The sequence below is a fragment of the Manis javanica genome, chromosome 2 (genome assembly GCF_040802235.1).
Source record: "Manis javanica isolate MJ-LG chromosome 2, MJ_LKY, whole genome shotgun sequence".
Lineage (NCBI taxonomy): Eukaryota > Metazoa > Chordata > Mammalia > Pholidota > Manidae > Manis > Manis javanica.
Window position 1 is genome coordinate 131,497,113 of NC_133157.1, and position 18,335 is coordinate 131,515,447.

General features: G+C 42.2%; 1 long non-coding RNA gene across 2 annotated transcripts in view; it reads right to left on the reverse strand.

The window, feature by feature from the left end:
* The window catches only part of LOC140847883 (uncharacterized), a 60,933-nt gene that overhangs the window by 35,530 nt on the left and 7,068 nt on the right, over nt 1-18,335 (reverse strand). For both annotated transcript variants that reach the window (XR_012128144.1, XR_012128145.1), the window contains exon 2: nt 8-107. This is a non-coding gene — a long non-coding RNA (uncharacterized lncRNA). The remainder of the gene's footprint in view (nt 1-7; nt 108-18,335) is intronic.

Here is an 18,335-nt window from a genome sequence, read left to right on the forward strand (position 1 = left end):
TCATTACCGTTGCATATACAGGCAGAGAAGGCAGATTCTGTCCATCCCAACTGGCCTCCATTCTGTCTTCACAGCATTCTTACAAGGCAACTTCAGGTTCATGTTATCTGAAGAGAATACGAATTCAGACCATTCACAACAGAGATAGTAGCTGCCCTTCAAGGGAACATCAGGCAACAGTAGGAAGGATTCCACATGAAAGTCAGACATGTGAAGAGTCTAAGGTTTCTGATAAGACTGAATTTTCAACTGAGTCTCCAAGTAAAGAGATCTCTTTGTATTTTAGAAATAGAATGAAATCAAATCATTGTTTCTTTCATAGTGAAAAATCTTGCACAAATTGATTACAAATTCATTTATATAACACACACATATATATTTAAATGTGAAGAAACCAAAAGTGCATGAAGAATGAGAAATCTGAGATAATTTGTGTGGAATGGATAGCAAGAGAATAATTATAAGGCTTAGTCCATTCCAGCTGTTATAAAGAAATTCCACAGACTGGGTGGCTTATAAACAACAGAAATGTGTTTCTCACAGTTCTGGAGGTTGAATATCTTGTTTATTGACCTGAACTGGTATTTCACTTTGTGAGAGGTAGGCATGCATATTTTGCAATGGAGCCTACTTATTTAAACATGAAGTTTCTATGAAACTGAATTTTGCCTATATTTTGTAACTTCATGTGAACTGTCTTCACCTACCTATGTAGTGATTACTTACATTAAACTTTTTTAGGCTGCCTCTGAGAAAAACAAGATCTACAAATCCAGCCTACATATTAATTCCACAGTGTGAGTTTACAATTCACTGAGTGCATTATTATTCATATGAAGGCCTCAAGACCCTGCTTCATTAGCATTTGTATACAGACATGAAGCCCATGGGGGAGGCAGAACTAATTACAGCAACAGCCAGCCATGCCCCAAGCCTCACACATCTGCCCTTTTCCCCTGACTCCAGGATGTCTTCACCAGTCTGTTCCTGCTGTTAATGATGTTATTTATCTATCATTAGGCTCCATGACTTTTATTTAATGCACGTCATAGCTTATCCAGCTTAGAAATCTTCTGAAATGTCCATTCACCACCTTGAAAATCAACTTCAACTTTTTCACATGACTTGACAGGCCAAGCCACTTAGTGCCTTTCTGCACTAACTTACCGGGTTTCTCTCCAGTTTCAGAAATGTAACTTCACATGTCAGGCCTCTGTGCTTTGCAAATGTTTTTCCCCTGCCCAGAAGATTCCTATTCCTCCTTAAAGGCTAGTGAAGTGCTTTCTCTCACTCTTCAAGACAGTTTAAATTTGGTCCTTGACTTTTCCCAAAGCCCGTTTGAAATCGGGTTCTTCAGACCTGAACCTTGCTTATAGATTGATTGCCCTTGTATGCATTATAACTATTTCTCAAAGGTGCGTTTTCTTTCCTTGAATGTGAGCTTATTGAAAGCAGGAACCACATTTTATCTGTGTTTTATCTCAGCCTCTGACGCTATGCTCGTTACATCACAGATAATCCATAAATGTTTATGGATTGCCTCTGTTATAGCAGGCAGCTTCCTGCGTTTCCCAATGCCAGTCCTCTTTCTTCCATAGTAATGGGATCTGTCTAGAGACAAAATGTGCATCCTCCCTTCAGTGGAACTGCCTACGTGGAGAGGTCTGGGCCAGCAGAACGGGATGATTAAGTCTGTGAAATACGAGGTCTGTGAAATGCTGAGGCAAACCCTTGGCCTGAAGTTCTGCTCCTGCTCTTTGTGCACCTGGAACCCCACATGGCAATGACTCTGACTAGACAGGATGTGCGGGGGCACCAAGACACAAAGAGCAGGCACCCCCGTGGGTGCAGGAACGGAAGCCCATTCTCAGACCACCACCCCTCTCAGCACGGCAGTGTAATGGAGAAGGAGACTTCTTTAGAAGGCACTGCTCTAAGGTTTCTGTTCCTGTAGGTGGGGAGCCTCTTTCTCACTGCACACAGGAGCGGGCTCCACAATACTTGGCAAGTTTTAGTGAACTTCTTTTTGCAAGTTTTCAGTGACGTTCCCTACCTCATGAGGTAGCCGCTGCCACTGTTGGAAACTCCAAAAATCAGAAAGTGTTTGTCTAGAGTTAAGTCATGATTCCTTATAATTTTCACCAGTTGATTCAGTTCTATAGTCTGAAGCTGCAGAGATGATGTAGCAAAGCCACACTTTTGTTACATGAAGAACACTGTCACTTTGCTGATAGTCTGCCCTTTACCAGACTGCATAACCACAGTCCTCTGAGCTGTTTCTTCTATGACAAGTTGCCCAGATCATTTTTATATTGTTCACCAGGCTTTTTCAAGATTTGTAGTTTGTTAAGATCTATTTTATTTATTTGTTTGTTTGTTTATTTTGTTATTATTAATCTACAATTACATGAAGAATATTATGTTTACTAGACTCCTCCCTTCACCAACTCCCCCACACACACCCCATTACAGTCACTGTCCATCAGTGTAGTAAGATGCTGTAGAATCACTGCTTGTCGTCTCTGTGTTGCACAGCCCACCCCATGCCCCCCCTACATGCTAATTATACATGTTAATCGTAATACCCCCTTTCTTTTTCCCCACCCTTATCCCTCCCTTCCCACCCATCCTCTCCAGTCCCTTTCCCTTTGGTAACTGTTAGTCCATTCTTGGCTTCTGTGATTCTGCTGCTGTTTTGTTCCTTCAGTTTTTCTTTGCTCTGATACTCCACAGATGAGTGAAATCATTTGGTACTTGTCTTTCTCCTCCTGGCTTATTTCACTGAACATAATACCCTCTAGCTCCATCCTATTTTTAAAGGCTGCTTTCTGGAACTGATATAAATATGGCCTCAGCTAGGCACAGGAACTGAGAGCCCCATGCACATATATGACATTTTGTATTCTTTCATTCATTCAGAAAGGATTTATGGAGCGCTTATCAAATGCTTGGTATTCCTTCTGGTGCTGGAGACAAGCAAGACAACTCCTACCTTCCAAAAGCTCATGCGCCACACAGAGAGTGATTTTCCTTCAAATATTAGGAGGAAATCATATAATCAGATCTGAATTATCAGACAGATCTAATAATTCTGCCTCTGGTCTAGCAGAGCACTGTGGGTTCTTCAAGTGGGAAGCTTTCTCTGCCCTTGGGTATCAACAAAATTCAGATTTTGAGGCCTACATTTTTCCCAAACATATTCTTCTACTGTAAGAGCATTTGATTTTTTTAAAGATTAAAAGATGGCAGCTTAGTTGTGTTTTTTTAAAAAACCTTCTTCCCAAGTATACAGCCACTAAAAGTCCATGTTTCTCTATGTTTGAGGGAATGCAAAGTCATTTATGAGTAAACGTATCTCTCTTTTCTGATGAAATTTCTATTCTTTCAAGGTACATGTGTGCCTGTTTGTTTGGGTATTGTGCATACAAACTTTATGTGCAAATATGCACATAAAGTTATCCAAGAATTTTAGGAAGCAGACTTCTTAAAGGCTCTGGGCATCCTTTGGCTATTGTGTTCTTGACATGTGCCATGAACAACAGGGTGTGAGGTAAGCCGGGAGATGGAGAGTTATGCTATCCCAGTCTTGATACATGTTTCATAAAATTGTTCCTGTTTTTCTAGTCAGAATAAATTTTGATAATAGAAGGATTACAGGAGATGATGTTCTGCTTTCTAATCGTATGTGTGTCTATGTGTGGGTATCCTCCAGTCAGTTGGTGAGAAACAGAACCTCTGCCAACTAGCAACGGTACTGAGGACCTTGCCAGGTTGCTCTGGTGGATGAGGGCTGGAGCTGATGCTTGACTAGGGTCATCACCGGTAAAGGGTCTATCAAACTGAATAGTTCTGGGAACAGTTCCCACTCAACAGTGGGCTATGTTCTAGCCTTTATTCAGTTTCTTTTAATTTTGTTAAACTGGAAGGTTTATTTAGCACACAGTTATGTGGACTGTAGCACATTTTAATGGCATATATAACATGCTTCCTATAGGACATACTCCTGGGACATAGTGACAAGAGTAACAACAGGTGAGCCCCCTGTGGCAGTACAGGAAGAACCCTCTGAGAGCCTGGTTGCCCACAGGAACTGGACTCCCTAGGCCAGGCCTATTAAGACCAGGTTCCTACCAGCCCTGTGCCTCTGAATGCTGCACTGAACGGTGCTTAATACCATGCAGACGCCAAGACGCCTCCAGTTCAGACTGATGCAGTCAGGGCCCACAAATGGTGATGCACTGTCATCTCAGGAGCCTGTGAGGGGAATCGCCGGGGAAAGTAGACAATGGAAGAGTAGGCAGGGGGAGGGCCTTCTTGCCTCTTTGATTTTAATTGACTGGAACACCTGGTGAATTAACATTTATTCTGCAAGAAAAATGCTTGAAATTCAGGTTGCTGGGAGGAGGGCAAGTAAATTTGCACGAGAAGACTAAAAACTGCTTGAGAGAAAAAGACTGAGCCCCAAATCCTTTCAGGACTAAGAGACATGGAATCTGCAGCAGGGTGCAGAGCAGCCCACAAAGGCCAATGTCAAGGAAAAGTGTCTCAAATAGGGTTCCAGTGGGGTGGGGGACACAGGACCAATGAATGTGTCCTCCACTAAGTCTGGCAGTCAAGGGAGGCCATGCTGGACCCCTGGGATGGGTGCCAGGGTCTCTCCTGGAACACCCTCCCTCCAAGCAGCCTGGCTGCTTGGTCGCCTGGAGAGCACTGGGAAGGGCTTTCTGGCAGGAAGGCACCCCTGCCAAGCAGCAGTACTGTGCTCAGGACATCTGTGCCCAGGTCAGTGGCTGATCCTGTGCAGAGACCTCATCTCAGCAGGATTGGGGATTCTTGCACCTTGAAATGATGCCCAGATTTAGCTGGTATGTCCCCAGCAGCTTCAGGCTCCTTAGCTGTGGGATACCCACTGCACTGCGGCATGCTGCTGAGAAGCATCCACATCTTGTGGGGTGGGGGTGTCCTCTGACCTGTGTCTGTGTCCCCCTGCTCCCTGTTCCCTCTGATCAGCACAGGAGGCGCCTTCAGGTGGACCTTGGAGGGGCAGGAGCAGCCCCTGGTCAGCGGGAAGAGCTGAGGAGCCCTTCCCAGCGCTACGCCCAGGTACCCATGCATGCGCATCCCATGCTGATTTCCAATCAACACCAACACGAATTATTGAGGCCCTTTTCATCTTTCTAAAAAGTATTTAACCAATCATTGAACTAACAAGAAAAAGTGGTCTGATAAGTAAAAAACCCATCAAATCCAAATCTAGGAATTGACTGCTCTTCCCACTGACTGGCCTGTTGTCACCATAGTTCAGTCGAAGAGACAGATTCAGTGTGAATCCAAATACGCTTCACTTGACTTAAGTGAAATGTTACATGTATGTAAAAATTCTTAAACATTAACCATATTAACCCCTTGGCCTTCATCACAGGTCCAGAGTGAGCCTCAGTTAACAGTATTCATTAACAATTTTTCTTGCACCCTGAATGTACAACTACAGAGGCTTGCAGAATTCCTTAATGCACCAAAGGCCTCCTATTTTATTCATCTATGAAATGAGGGACTCTATTTCAGAAGGAAAAGTGAATTCCACTGTTGTGTTTCATAAGGTGTTGATACCATGCATTCTTTAAAAAAATATTTTCATTATTAAATTATTGAAAAACCTGTAAATTTGCACCATGATTTTTCACTAAGCATGGTTTTTTCTCCATCCATGCCTATTTTGTTTACAAGCAGTAGACACAAACCCAGACTTGTTCAGAAGGTTGAGGTGGGCAATCCACGACCAGGACCCATCACCCACGAGTGTCCAAAGCTGGAAGGCCTCCTCCACACGCTCTTCGGGGCTTTGGGGTCCCTCCGCATGGCTTCTCCCCACTGCCTGCTCTACCCTCCTCTGCCAACCTTTTTACTTACTCTCTTTTTAACTCTTCATTTTAAATGCAAATAACATTCCCAGAAAAGCTTACTTATCTTTATTAACCTGTCCCTTTCCCCATTGGATATTTAAAATGTTTCAGGTTTCTTAAAGAAAGATTTGTTTTATTCTCCTCTCACATGTGTATATGACAGTATATGACATATACATCATATACATCACATACATATATATGAGGGAGATTATACATAAGATATCTCTACACCTATGTGTATGATCTCTCAGTATCTTTAACTACATATTTTTCTATATGATAGATATGGAATAGATATATAGAAAGATTTATCTGTAGATATACATATATATATAGATCTCTATATAGATATATCGCTCTACATATCTGTATCTTTATCTATTACAATCTTATGTACTATTATATAGAAATCTATATCTGACATACATGGGTACATATTTTTATTTTTATTTATGTCTGCATCATAAATAAATCTAAAGAAGGAAGTGGCATTATTAAGGGTCTTGAATATAAGAGAAAGAGGAAGGGCCCAGGGTTCTCCAGGGAATAAAAGTAAATTATTTCAGTATATCAAGTTCATGCATTATAGAGCATAAAATTCAAAACCACAAGTAAGACTTCACCGTGCCATCATCTCAATTAAGACTGGGCTTGCTGCCGGGACCTGCAGCCAGAGGCCCAGTGTCACTGCCTGCCAGCCTCGGATACATGACCGAGGAGGCAAAGCACAGGAAATGCAAGAGCAGAACTTTGACTTGAGACAGGGCAGGTGCCAAGTCCTGCAAGTCCTATAGCCCCACCTGTCCCTGCATAAGGATGAGGAATTATTTAATTCCTCTGAAACTCAGTTTCAGGGCTCGAAAAATTAAAAGAAGGACTAAAAAGCTAAAAATCAGTAATAACATTTCTATTCATCCCAAATGTTTAAGTTTAACCAGATATTGCCTGTAAAATATCATCTTTCCCATCTTAACTTTTGTATGTCTTATTTTTAAAGCAAGAATACATGAAAAGCGTTTAGCATAACAGGCATACAGAAAATGCTTAAGAAGTGGTAATTATGATGATTTCTTATTATAATTGTAATTAAGAATAAGTATAAAGAGGTTTCACAGCTTTAGTGATTCTGGTACAACATAAACAATCATCAGATAATGATAAGCTCCTTCATCAGCAAAATACATCACAGCAGCTAAGTCACCACCTCACAGGCTCTGCTTAGGCCATTCATCATCATGCCTTTTCATGATATTTAACCTGAATGCTGCATCCTTTAAGTTACAAATATATCTATATTCACCAGTGAATTTATGTCATGGATAAGACTGATAAATAAAACTTGGAGTGATAGATTACCTTTGTGGGACTATTGCACCCTTGCAAACCTAATTTCATACATGAGATTTCTGGTCAACCTGCAGTTTGGGTGTTCAACACAGGAATATGTAAATACCTCTTCTGCTCTAGGTAATGGAAGAAACTGCATTCCTTCTCAAGACACATACAAATCTTGTACTCCTTTCAAGGACATCTGGCCAATAAGACAAATTTTAATTAACATAATTTATTCTTTAAGTTGATGGATTTTTCTGTCCTTTCTCTTTGTCATGACATAGTGCTAATAAAATAATTAAATAAAAACAAAAAGAAATGATTGACTTTGATGAATATAAGCCCTAAATTCACCAACTTATCCAAATCTTTATTTCTTATTTCATTATTCAACAAGTGAGCTAAGTGGCTGGCAAATTACCTAGGGGACGTAAACCAACAAATACGAAAGTTAAAGAAACTTAAGAGTACATTTTGTATTTTGTTGTTTAGTAAAAAAAAAGTTTTCAAAAAACCAAACCTTTAGTGATGATACAGTTACAAAACTGTCACCATGAGAGCAATTGGTGAAACTTGGTTGCCTTAGGAGAATTTTCCTTTGTTACCATGAAATCTCGTTCTTGCCAATAGACATTGCAAAATGTCAGCCTGGCTCACGTTTACAAACGCTCTTGAAATGATCAACACAGTATCCAGGGAAAAGCAAAGAGAGACGATTATTGCACATCGCTATGCTGGCAGCACTCATGCACGGGGAAATCTGTTTAGCTAAGCCAGTTACTGTTCCTTGCTGCTAATGATGCCAAAACACGTCAGCTGTCAGTGCACGGAGTAAGCCGTTTCCTCAGCATCAGCGGCGAGCTGGGGCACAGCTAACTCAACCCACATCCAAAAAACATCCAGACACAACGTTCAGCCCTTAGAACTCGTGCTGGTAGGGAGAAGAGGCCCCTTCAGGTTCCCAGGAAAGCGCACTTCCCAAAAGCATCCTACCCCATTTCCACTCTTGTTCAAAGCTATGGGGCTTATCTCTTGGCCCACTGCCTAGAGAACGCTGTGGGTTCCCATAAAGATATGTGAACACGGGATATCAGAATTCCCTGCTCTGAAGGCATCTGCTATTTGTCCGTGGCCAGTCTATGTTACTTTCTCATCTGGATGGCAATGACAAATGACGTTGGCAGCCTCAAAAACCTAGATTCCCAGAGTCAGTGACGAAATCGGGACTGTGTCAGGTTCCATCGGTGCTCAGCGCAGTGCCCCCTCTTTGTGCTAGCTCACCCTCAATGCTCAGACTCCCTTAAGTCCGACGCACATGCCGACTTCCAGGCCATCACCACCATTGAAATGAACAAGCATTTCTCCTAAATAGTAATATAATAGCGTCCACATGACTGTTGCTGCCTCATGTCCTTTGCCCTGCCTGTAAGAGCTGCAAATTCCCATCTCACAACAGCTACTAAATGTGCTCAGGGGCCAGGGAAAGGCGCAGAGGCAACAGAGGCATCCTTGGCTCTCTTCTTAGCCAGGCCTCTGATCCACCGATGGGAAAGCTGATTCCAAAAGGCCCCCTTTTCATTCTCTTCCATACAGAGAGTGGTAAATATGGATGTTACAAAGGCGGGAAGTGCATTTTAATTTTGGCACAATTATTATTCTTAGCATTAGCCCCTGTGACCCAGATTCCGGGTGGGAAAACTGTTAGGGTGAGGTCCAGAGAATGAGATAAAGCTAAATGACAAAGCAAAAAACAAGACTGCACTTCTCAATACAAATTGCACACATCAAAATACGGGCACTGAGATTGGGAGAAGATTTTGTTTTGTTCTGTAAACTTTACCATGTTTTCCAAATTTTCTGTAATGTACTTGGAAACTCTTATTTTGAAAAAAATATATATTTCAAACTAAAACTATGTAAAGAGATTCCATGTAAACTGAACCTCTAGTGGAAACAAAATCTGAAATGAAAATTATGATTATTGATCCATAACAATTCACTTTAACCTGTTTTCGAGGAACAGTATGATATCTATTAAAAAGTGGATAATGAAATTTCTAATTCATAGCCAAATGTTTCAAAGTAACCAAATATCTCTCTTAAAATAGCTTTTTAGTCTTAATTTTTTGTGTATTCTATTCCAAAAACATTTCTGATTCATTTTTCATTGTACTAAGTGAAATGACATGTTGTTAATCATGATGAAAATGCAAACAATGTAGATCTTAAAAAGAAATTGCATCATACCACTTCCTTAACACAAACATGAGAATGCAGAGAGCCAGACAGGTGCACGATTTGGCAATACCAGGACCCTGTTCACTCCCTAGCTCCTGGGGGAAGCCACGCCTCTCTCCCCCTCCAAATTTCCAGGCTCCTTGTGGTGTAGCAGATCCTGAAGGCTTTGGGAGGGAACGGCACTAGGCCTGTCGTTAGATGCCCCTTAGAACAGCATGAAGGATAGGCATGCCACCCCCACAGACAGGCCACACACCCACAAAACACACACACTCTCACCACACACATTTCAAAAATTCATTATTCAGACTATACATACACTTGGAAAATTGAAAATATAAACTTTCCAGACATGTATCTTAATTGGAGGGGAAATATGCCCTTGAAGTAGCAGGGAGCATAAAAACATCCCTCAAAAGATGGGTCCTCTCCACAGAAGGTTGGGTAGAGTCCGCTGGGACCCATTCTGAAGTTTAAGCTCTGCCTGTCTTCTGTCCACATGGATATAAAATGCACACGTGCCTCCTCATTGTCTGTCTGATATGGTGGGGAAAGTAAGGATTAGGAACCTGGGCAACGATGATGTTCAAGCTTGATTCCATCCAACAGAGCTGTGAGCTCTTGAACGTGTCACCTCTCTAACCTTAGATTTCTGTAAAATGAAGGCAATATTATGTATCTTACTGCTTTATTATAAAAATCATACATAAGATATAGCCTGTTATGAGCTGACTTTTGTCCTCCCCAAATTCTTATACTGAAGCCTTAAACCCCCGAACTGCAGAATGTGACTATATTGGAGACAGGATCTTTGGAAAGGTGACTAATGTAACATGAGATCATGGGGTGAGCCCTGACCCCAACTGATTGAGGTCCTTATAAGAAGAGGGTATCTGGACATGGGCATGCATGGATGGATGACCACATGAGGACACAGGAGGAAAGGGCATCTCCGCACCAAGGACAGAGGGCTCAGGAGACCAGCCTGAGCACACCTTGGATTCCAGCCTCCAGGAGTGGGAGAAATAAATGGCTATGGTTTAAGCCACCTCAGCTACGGTACTTTGTTATGGCAGCCCGTGCGAACTAACACAGAGACTTAAACAGAGTAAGTGCTCAACAAATGGCAGGATTTAGTACTACTTAATAATTATTGGTATATAGGGCTTTGGCTCTGAAATACATGTTCAATGAGCAGAAATAAGAGATCTCAACTCACATCATAAGTTATTTTATTCACTTCCTGTTTATTCCATTGTTGAAAGGGTGTCACATTCAAAAGTTTCCTGTTTTTGCAGAAATTTTATTATTATTATCTACAGAGGTAATTTTCTCCAGCTTTATTTTTCTGTTTTAGGGGGAAGGAAATAAAACTGAACTAGGAAGACAAATATCAATCACAAGTTAAATGAGAATCTGAGCCAACAGATTAACAAATCAGCTCTATCGTGAAAGCACAACTCAGCATGTGAGCTATTGTGGTCTAACCCAGAGCTGTAACCAGCTAGTCTGAGACCTTAGCAAATCATTTCACCACAGTAGGCTTTGGCTTCCTCATCTGTAAATTACCAAATTAGGTTCAGTCTCTGAAACCCCTTCAATCTCTGATCCCATAACTCAGTATTTAAGACCTTACTTAAAATAGCAAAATATAAAAATATCAGCCAGTATTTTTGATATTCTGGTGATGACAATACCAGGTGATCCTAGGTTGTAGCCATTGTCTGGAAAGGAAATTCAGAGACTGGATGGAGAGTTATGTATGGGAGAGTGAGTATCAGCAATGAGAAACATCTTTCTATTTAATCTATGCTGCTCAAGTTCTGTTATCAGTGTTTTAAGACGTCTTTCAAGGTTTCCAATATGACTTCACTCACCATCAGTTTTTTTACACAAAAAGGTATCTTCTCATTTAGTTCCTGACCAATGAACTTTTCCTACACTTATATGTAAATACCTTTAATACGCATGGAAATTATACATTTAAACATATACATGTGTATAAATACATGTATGTAGAGATCTATTCACACATATGATATACAGTATATTAAGATTGGTATATCATAGACATCATAGCTATCACCATGATTAAATTAATTACATGTAAAAAATATATATATATATACACATATAAGCAATATATAAAAATATATAACAAATACACAAATGAATAAATCTGGGCTAAAATCCAGGCTCCTTGACTTAACATATACATGCCATTAAACATTGCTTATGCTTATGCTCATCTGTAAAAAGATAATTAATGCCACTTAACTCAAATATTTTTGTGAAAAATAATTGTTTGTATATGTATGCTGATGTTTTTCTTAATTTGCCTGTAAGATCTATTTAATACTAGAAATAGGAATGCATTCTTTTCCAATGCTTGTTCTATGAAATTGTCTCACAGCCAATTATCTCACAGGTATTTTCTCTTCCTGTATCTTTCTGTCTCTTTTTCCACCATTACTTTTATCCTTCCTCTGCCTCCCTTTGGTGATAGAGTTGTTTTATACCCTGCATTGTCCAATACAGTAACTACTAGACACATTTGGCTATTTAAATATAAATTTAAATAAAATAAAAATTTTTAATTCATTTTCTCTGTCACATTGGTCTCACTTCTAGCTTTCCATGGACACTTGTGCCTTGTGGCTATCATTGTAAAGTGCAGATATGGAGAATTTCATTCCTCCAGGAAGTTCTGTTGGACACCAGTTAGATAGTTTCAGCCTATTCCAGCGTTTGGGTAGGAATAGACTTCTAGGTTGAATCTGAAAAAAGGATTTTTTTTCTTGAACTGTGTAGAAACAGCTGAATTACTCCCTGAACTGTAAGGCTTGTTTCTTAAGTTCTGGCTGGGTGTTACTGCTCAGAAGTTGTGACTAGATATCTGTCTGGGTTATTCCACAATCATGTCAGATTCAGTGTAAGTCAACTTTGAGATGCCTATGCCAAAATGCTCACTACAAGCCGGAGCTCGGTAAGTGGGAACACAGAAGCTGGGATGGGAAAATGATGTCATGGCCCCATTGAGGAGCCCCCAGCCGGTCAAGGACATGTGACATTCGTTTCTGAACAGCAGAGTCTAATCAGAGCCCTGACTCTGAAGTGTGTCCAGAGGAAAATGAGGTGAGGAGGGACAGGGTCCTGTTATCAAGGACAGCTAACAGCAGTCTCAGTGTTTGATCTAGGAAAGAGAAGATTTAGAGGGACGTGATGAGTCCTCAAACAGCAGCAGGTAGCCATGACAACCATGGGCCACAAAGCAGCCCTGGGAGAAATTGTACAAAAAATGGATTTTCTGGCTAATAAAGGGAAGGCCTTTCTATCATGGATAGAGTGAGCTGAAAGGAAATTAAATTCCTAAGGAAGACTTCTACTGCTTCTGAAGAACTCTCAGTTGGGATGGGCAGTCAATTGTTAGGAATATTACAGAAGGTATTTGAGCCTCAGACTTATCTGTATAAAGATGAAGAAGCCTATCACTTCCAGGTGTGTGGTCCCAAGGGTCTATGACTTTGGAAACATACTGACCATGTCCAAGTAAAAAACCAATTCACATCCCTGAAACTTCATGTTTTTTCCAGTGCAGCTCAAAACCTAAAAACATAGATATCTTCCTGACACACAAAATGGTTAGGCAGCTAGCCTTGTCCCAAGAACATGGAGGGCACTCAGGAAACAACTGTGGGCAAAGGGCCAGAGTACTGGTGGGAGAAGTATCTTCCTAAGGCATCCTAAATAAAGAAAAGGGGAGGGGGAGGAAAGGAAAGCATAACACCTTTACTCCTCACCTAGAAGAAACAGAAGGGAAATAAGCTAAAATCAGAGCACTTTTGATGACAGAAAATGGAAAACCCAGTCAAAAAATATGCTGGCTTAAGCACTAGTTATTTTTCAGGTCCTCAGAATCAAGATCAAGTGCCTTGACACATCTCGTGATGATGGCTCTGACATCTGGTTCCCTTCATCTCTCCATGGCCTCCTTCTGGGTCCCTTTCTGCACCCAAGCACTGGTTGATTGATGGCTCCAGTTTCTGGAATGTGCCCTGACCTGCCAGGAACTCTCGCCTCACCTGCTTGGCACCTGAAACAGCCCTGTCCTTCAGATTGAGCTAAAGCTTTTCTTACTGAAGAAAGATTCTATGATTGCCCCACCTTCTGCAGACTGGGCTTGGCGGCCCTGACAAACCCTGACAGCTCGGGGTACCCTCCGGATGAGACTTTGCCAGGCACCAGCTTTTGCCTTGTGGCCCCAAACCACATGTGCCCAGGGACACTGCCGTGTCACTAACCCAGCAGCCTGGGGCACAGCTATGCATTGGGACCCTGCTCAGCAAAGGATTTCTTACAAACTACTTACACACACAACCACCCTGATGAGTCACAGGGATGTTATTTTCAAAGAAAGGAGCAAGACCAAAAAAATAGTGTATGAATGTGTTTATGTGAACTCCAAATTCTGGCGAGATGCAGGTGGTGGAAGAGGGGCATGTGAGGAAGTGCAGGAAAGGAATTGTTTTATCCTGTCTGGGCTCTGGATATGTGCACGTACGCAATCGTCAAAACTCATCTAACCAGATGTGTAAGAGTAAAAAAATAAAGAATAGATACTGATTTTTAGAGTGCTTGTATTTCTCCATGCATATACTCCCATCCATATGCATCTGCTCTCAGTGGAATCTTCTAGAAGCTTCTGGAGCTCTGGCTGTCACATGGCAATGGCATGCCTAACTGTCCATGTTGGTTGTGACTTCACTAGAGAAGTCTAGATATAGACTATTATTCTCCTTCATTTACCATGTGAAATGGTATCATTTCTCCTTCACTTCCCATGAAATGGTTAGCACACTTTTTGCTAATTTCAAAACAACAGCAGCAAGACCCATAAATCCTAAGGCTCAGGAAGCTCCTAAGCATCATCAACCTCTGAGGTTGTCCCCTACTGTTTGGGGGCAGGACAGAGGAGACAAAGTATTGAATTTACCAAATTTTACAACATATTGAGCCCAGAGGCGCACTTAGTTCCAAGTTAATAGCTTTTTCCTTCCCGTTTTGGTCTCCGTGATGTGGCAGGGCTGTGGGAGACAAACCGGAGAGAAGGGCTGTCCCCGCAGTGTCACTGAAGGAATGACTTCCTCTCACCTCGGCTTGGGCAAGGCCGTCTGATCATGTGAATGTACAGCCAGATGGACTGTAGGTGTCAAACCTGATGTTGCCACTTAGAAGCCAGGGGTGTTCAGGAAGGCCATGTTATATCATTGCCCACATTTCTCATGGGCAGGAGCATTTGTGGTGGGTGTTCAGTTAGGATGGACATGTGACCAGTGCATTATAGGTACTGAAGAAATGCTAGTTTCCTCTCATATGTCTTTTATCCTTGCTGTCAACCGGACATTCAGTAGAATAAGAAATCTGAACAGATAAAAGCAAAAAACCATACGAAGGATTTTGCTTTAGAACAGTTCCTACAAATTAGCTAATATTTTTGCAGTACCTACAATATGCCAGTTAATGTTCAAAACACTTTACATATATTAACTCATGTAAGCCTCATAGAAATACTATAAGGTGGGCACACTTATATTCTTCCCTTTTGCACCTAAAGAAACCGGGAAGCCCAGGGAGATAAAGTAACTTGCCTGAGGTCACATAGCCAGTAGGGGTAGAACTGGGATTCAAATTCAGGCAGGCAAATGCCATGCTCCTCAACACGATTTAATGCTGCCCTGAGAATGTCTACTTCTCAAGTTGTTTTTACCTTTAAAAAAAATTGTGGCTATATCAGACTTGCTTCTGGTACTTTATGAATTATGATTCACTTAAGGCAAATACCTACTTCCCTTTTAAGACATTTGTAATTCTTTCTGTCCTTGATGAAGTTCTACTGATTATAGATATTGTTAATGGTTCCATAAAGGGGTTGAGTCTGACCTGCTATGGGACAAAAAGAATCTCTCTCAGGTACATATTTTTACATGATCTTTGTGATGGAAACAGAGTATATCTGGGGACCACAGAAATACAATGGTTACTGAAGAGGTCATCAAGAAACAGTTAGAGATCAAACAAAAGGGTTTGGAGAAAGCAAATTAAATTGTCTGTCAGCAGTGGAATAGGACTGAGCTGCCCATTGCCATCTACTGAGGCAAGCCCGTACTCCTAGGGTGAAGATGAGGAAGACCTGGCTGCACAATGTGAGTCCCTGGAGTTGAATGAGGAGGCAGGCTGAAGGGCTAAAGCCAGAACCTTGCAGGGGATGCAGAGAAGCCAGAGTAAATCCAGTCCGCCCCCAGAGACTGTCCCTGGGATCGAGGAACACTGCCTTCTGAGTAATATTCTTCATGCAAGGTAAAAGCCTTCTTCTTCAAGAATTGTTTCAATCACATCTATCATTCCCACAGACACCTAGCACTTTGCTGAGTGCAGGGGCAGCTCAAATGGGGCTTCCATGGGCTGTAGATGGGAGGCATTGGCATGCGGCCTAAGAGGCAAATAAAGAAATCCATAAGCATATTTGGCCACAGCTACCTCCTCTTCTTTCCTAGGAAACATTTATATTGTGCATCTGAGGATGGATTCATAGCACATGCCTGTCTGTACAGGCATGTGTAACCACACACAGCTATGTGGTACATATATATGTGCATGTGTAGCAGATGCAAGGGTGTGCAACCAGCTGCCCACCTCCAAACCTCAGTTTACTAAAGACTTTGGAAGGGACAGTGGTCACTCTGTCCCATTCTGAGAATTACCCGCAGCTGCAGAGAGCCCATTTGCCCAAGACCTCGACTAAGAAGGACTCAGCCAGGCATCCCAGCCTGAACTCCAGGGATGAGCTAGTGCTTTGCTTTCACCACACTCTGGCTCCACTTCCCCCTCTGCCTAGGCTCCTTTTCTGTCCTGAACCCCACAAGCCTTTCTGGGTGGAGGGGAAATGCAGGCACACCTCCGTCTCCATCTCTCAAGGTCTGTTTTCCAGGGAACCCAATGCAAAACCAAATGTAAACATACCTTTATGTCCCCCTCTGGGGAGACAGTACAGGACATGTCCACTGTGACGTGAGGTCCACATGCTCTCCCACCTCTATCCATGTCATAGATGCTTAGCCATCTCTCCAAGAATAACGGAACTTAAGAAGAAAGCTCAGACTCCTAAACCCCACCTGGCCCTGATGAGAAAGGGACAATGGGTCCCTCCATTGTCCTTGCTAAAACATGGGAAGTTTGTGGTAAATTATTGCTAAATAACTATAAAGACACAAGAAGATACATTTTCTTTGAGGGAAAATTAAGCAAGTTTTGCTAATATTTATATTATTTGGTATCTCAATATACCTTCACAAAAGCGTTCTCTATTATTATCTGCAGTCTTTTTTAGATGGAAATTATGGAAGTAATCAAACAACTTATTCTTATTCAATAATTTTTTAAACCAGAAGAGCTCTCTAAATTGGGGGTGGGTATGAATTCAGTAAGTGGATAATATGTCGGTCAGAAAAACAGGACAGAGGCAACAGAGTCAGGGGTCCACTCCTGACTGAGTGGCTGGGGGATGTGAAGAGCTGGGGGCTCTCTCTGAGTAGGGACTGGGTGGTGTACCCGCTAGGGTGGATATACTCCTCTGGCTTTAGAAACTGGGGCAGTTTGCCTTGTTATGTCCAGTCCTTTGTAGCCACACACGTTTGTGCTCCACTCCAGTTGGTTTGGACCCTGTGTTCCAATTGCTTTGATGCTTGGTTGGTCAGGGTAGAGGCTGGGTTTTTGGGAAAGAACCCTTTCAAATATGAACAACCATAAACTTGATGACAACGTTTCAAAATACAACATGTAAAAGTCAACCCCAACAGTGGTGTCCTTACAACCAAGTTTCTGGTTCTAGTTCTACAAAAAATTGAGGATTTATACTGCAGAATTTTAAATGTCATGAGCAGACTGCCACGTGCTACATCATGTGCCAGAGGTATGAGGAAAGGCCAGTCATGAGCTTTTAGAGGTCAGATGTCATGAGACTAATGCATGGGAAGTGTTCCCTTTTCATCACTCCATGTACTTTAAAGAGTAGGGGGTCACAGTACGAATGAGAGGCTGACATCCACCAGGGCACAGAAAACAAAGTGATTCAAAGGAGCTGAAAGTCCCCTGGCCCTACAGGGAAGGTGCATGTGCATGCACAGTAAACATGGTAAGACTCTCTAGAGGAAATGTGAGAAAAGTGGGAGCCACTGGGATTTCTCCACAGGATGCGTGTACTGTTGGGGTTCTACCCAGACCCTCGGAATTCCCGGCGCTGGCAGCTGAGCCCACCACTGCATGGCTTTCCATGCAGAGAGCCCTGCACACACATGTGGGTGCTCTGGGTGGCCCTTCCAATCTGATGCATGCTTTTGAGAGATGACAGGGCAGAGGGACATTTGATCATCTGACTCGCCATCAGTCAGTAAAGCAGAGAGAGAGAGATGGAAATGCTGTAGGGGGTGTTCGTCATCCTTGCAATCCTTACTGGGACCAGAGGTTGGGAGGCAGTCATATGACCATAACCCAGCTTCCAGGGCTGCTTAGACGGGTCCCTTCTTTCTCTAGAGTTGGGCTGAGACAGGCACTTGGTGGGGGAAGTCTTGTTTGCTCTGATTAGCCTGTTAATGTTAAGGACTTCATTAACTTGGCCTCCAAAAGCTGTGAAGGGTCATCAGACAGAGCCCAGTGGCGCAGATGTAAAGGGCCTGGGCTCTCTGCAAAGCTCCCACAAGTCCTTAGTGTCCCCAGTGAGGATACAGAGGTGCTTTATGGGAGGACCGGCACTGGGCCCATGTGGCTATTTGCCTACAACTTACACTGCCTGTGTCCAAATCC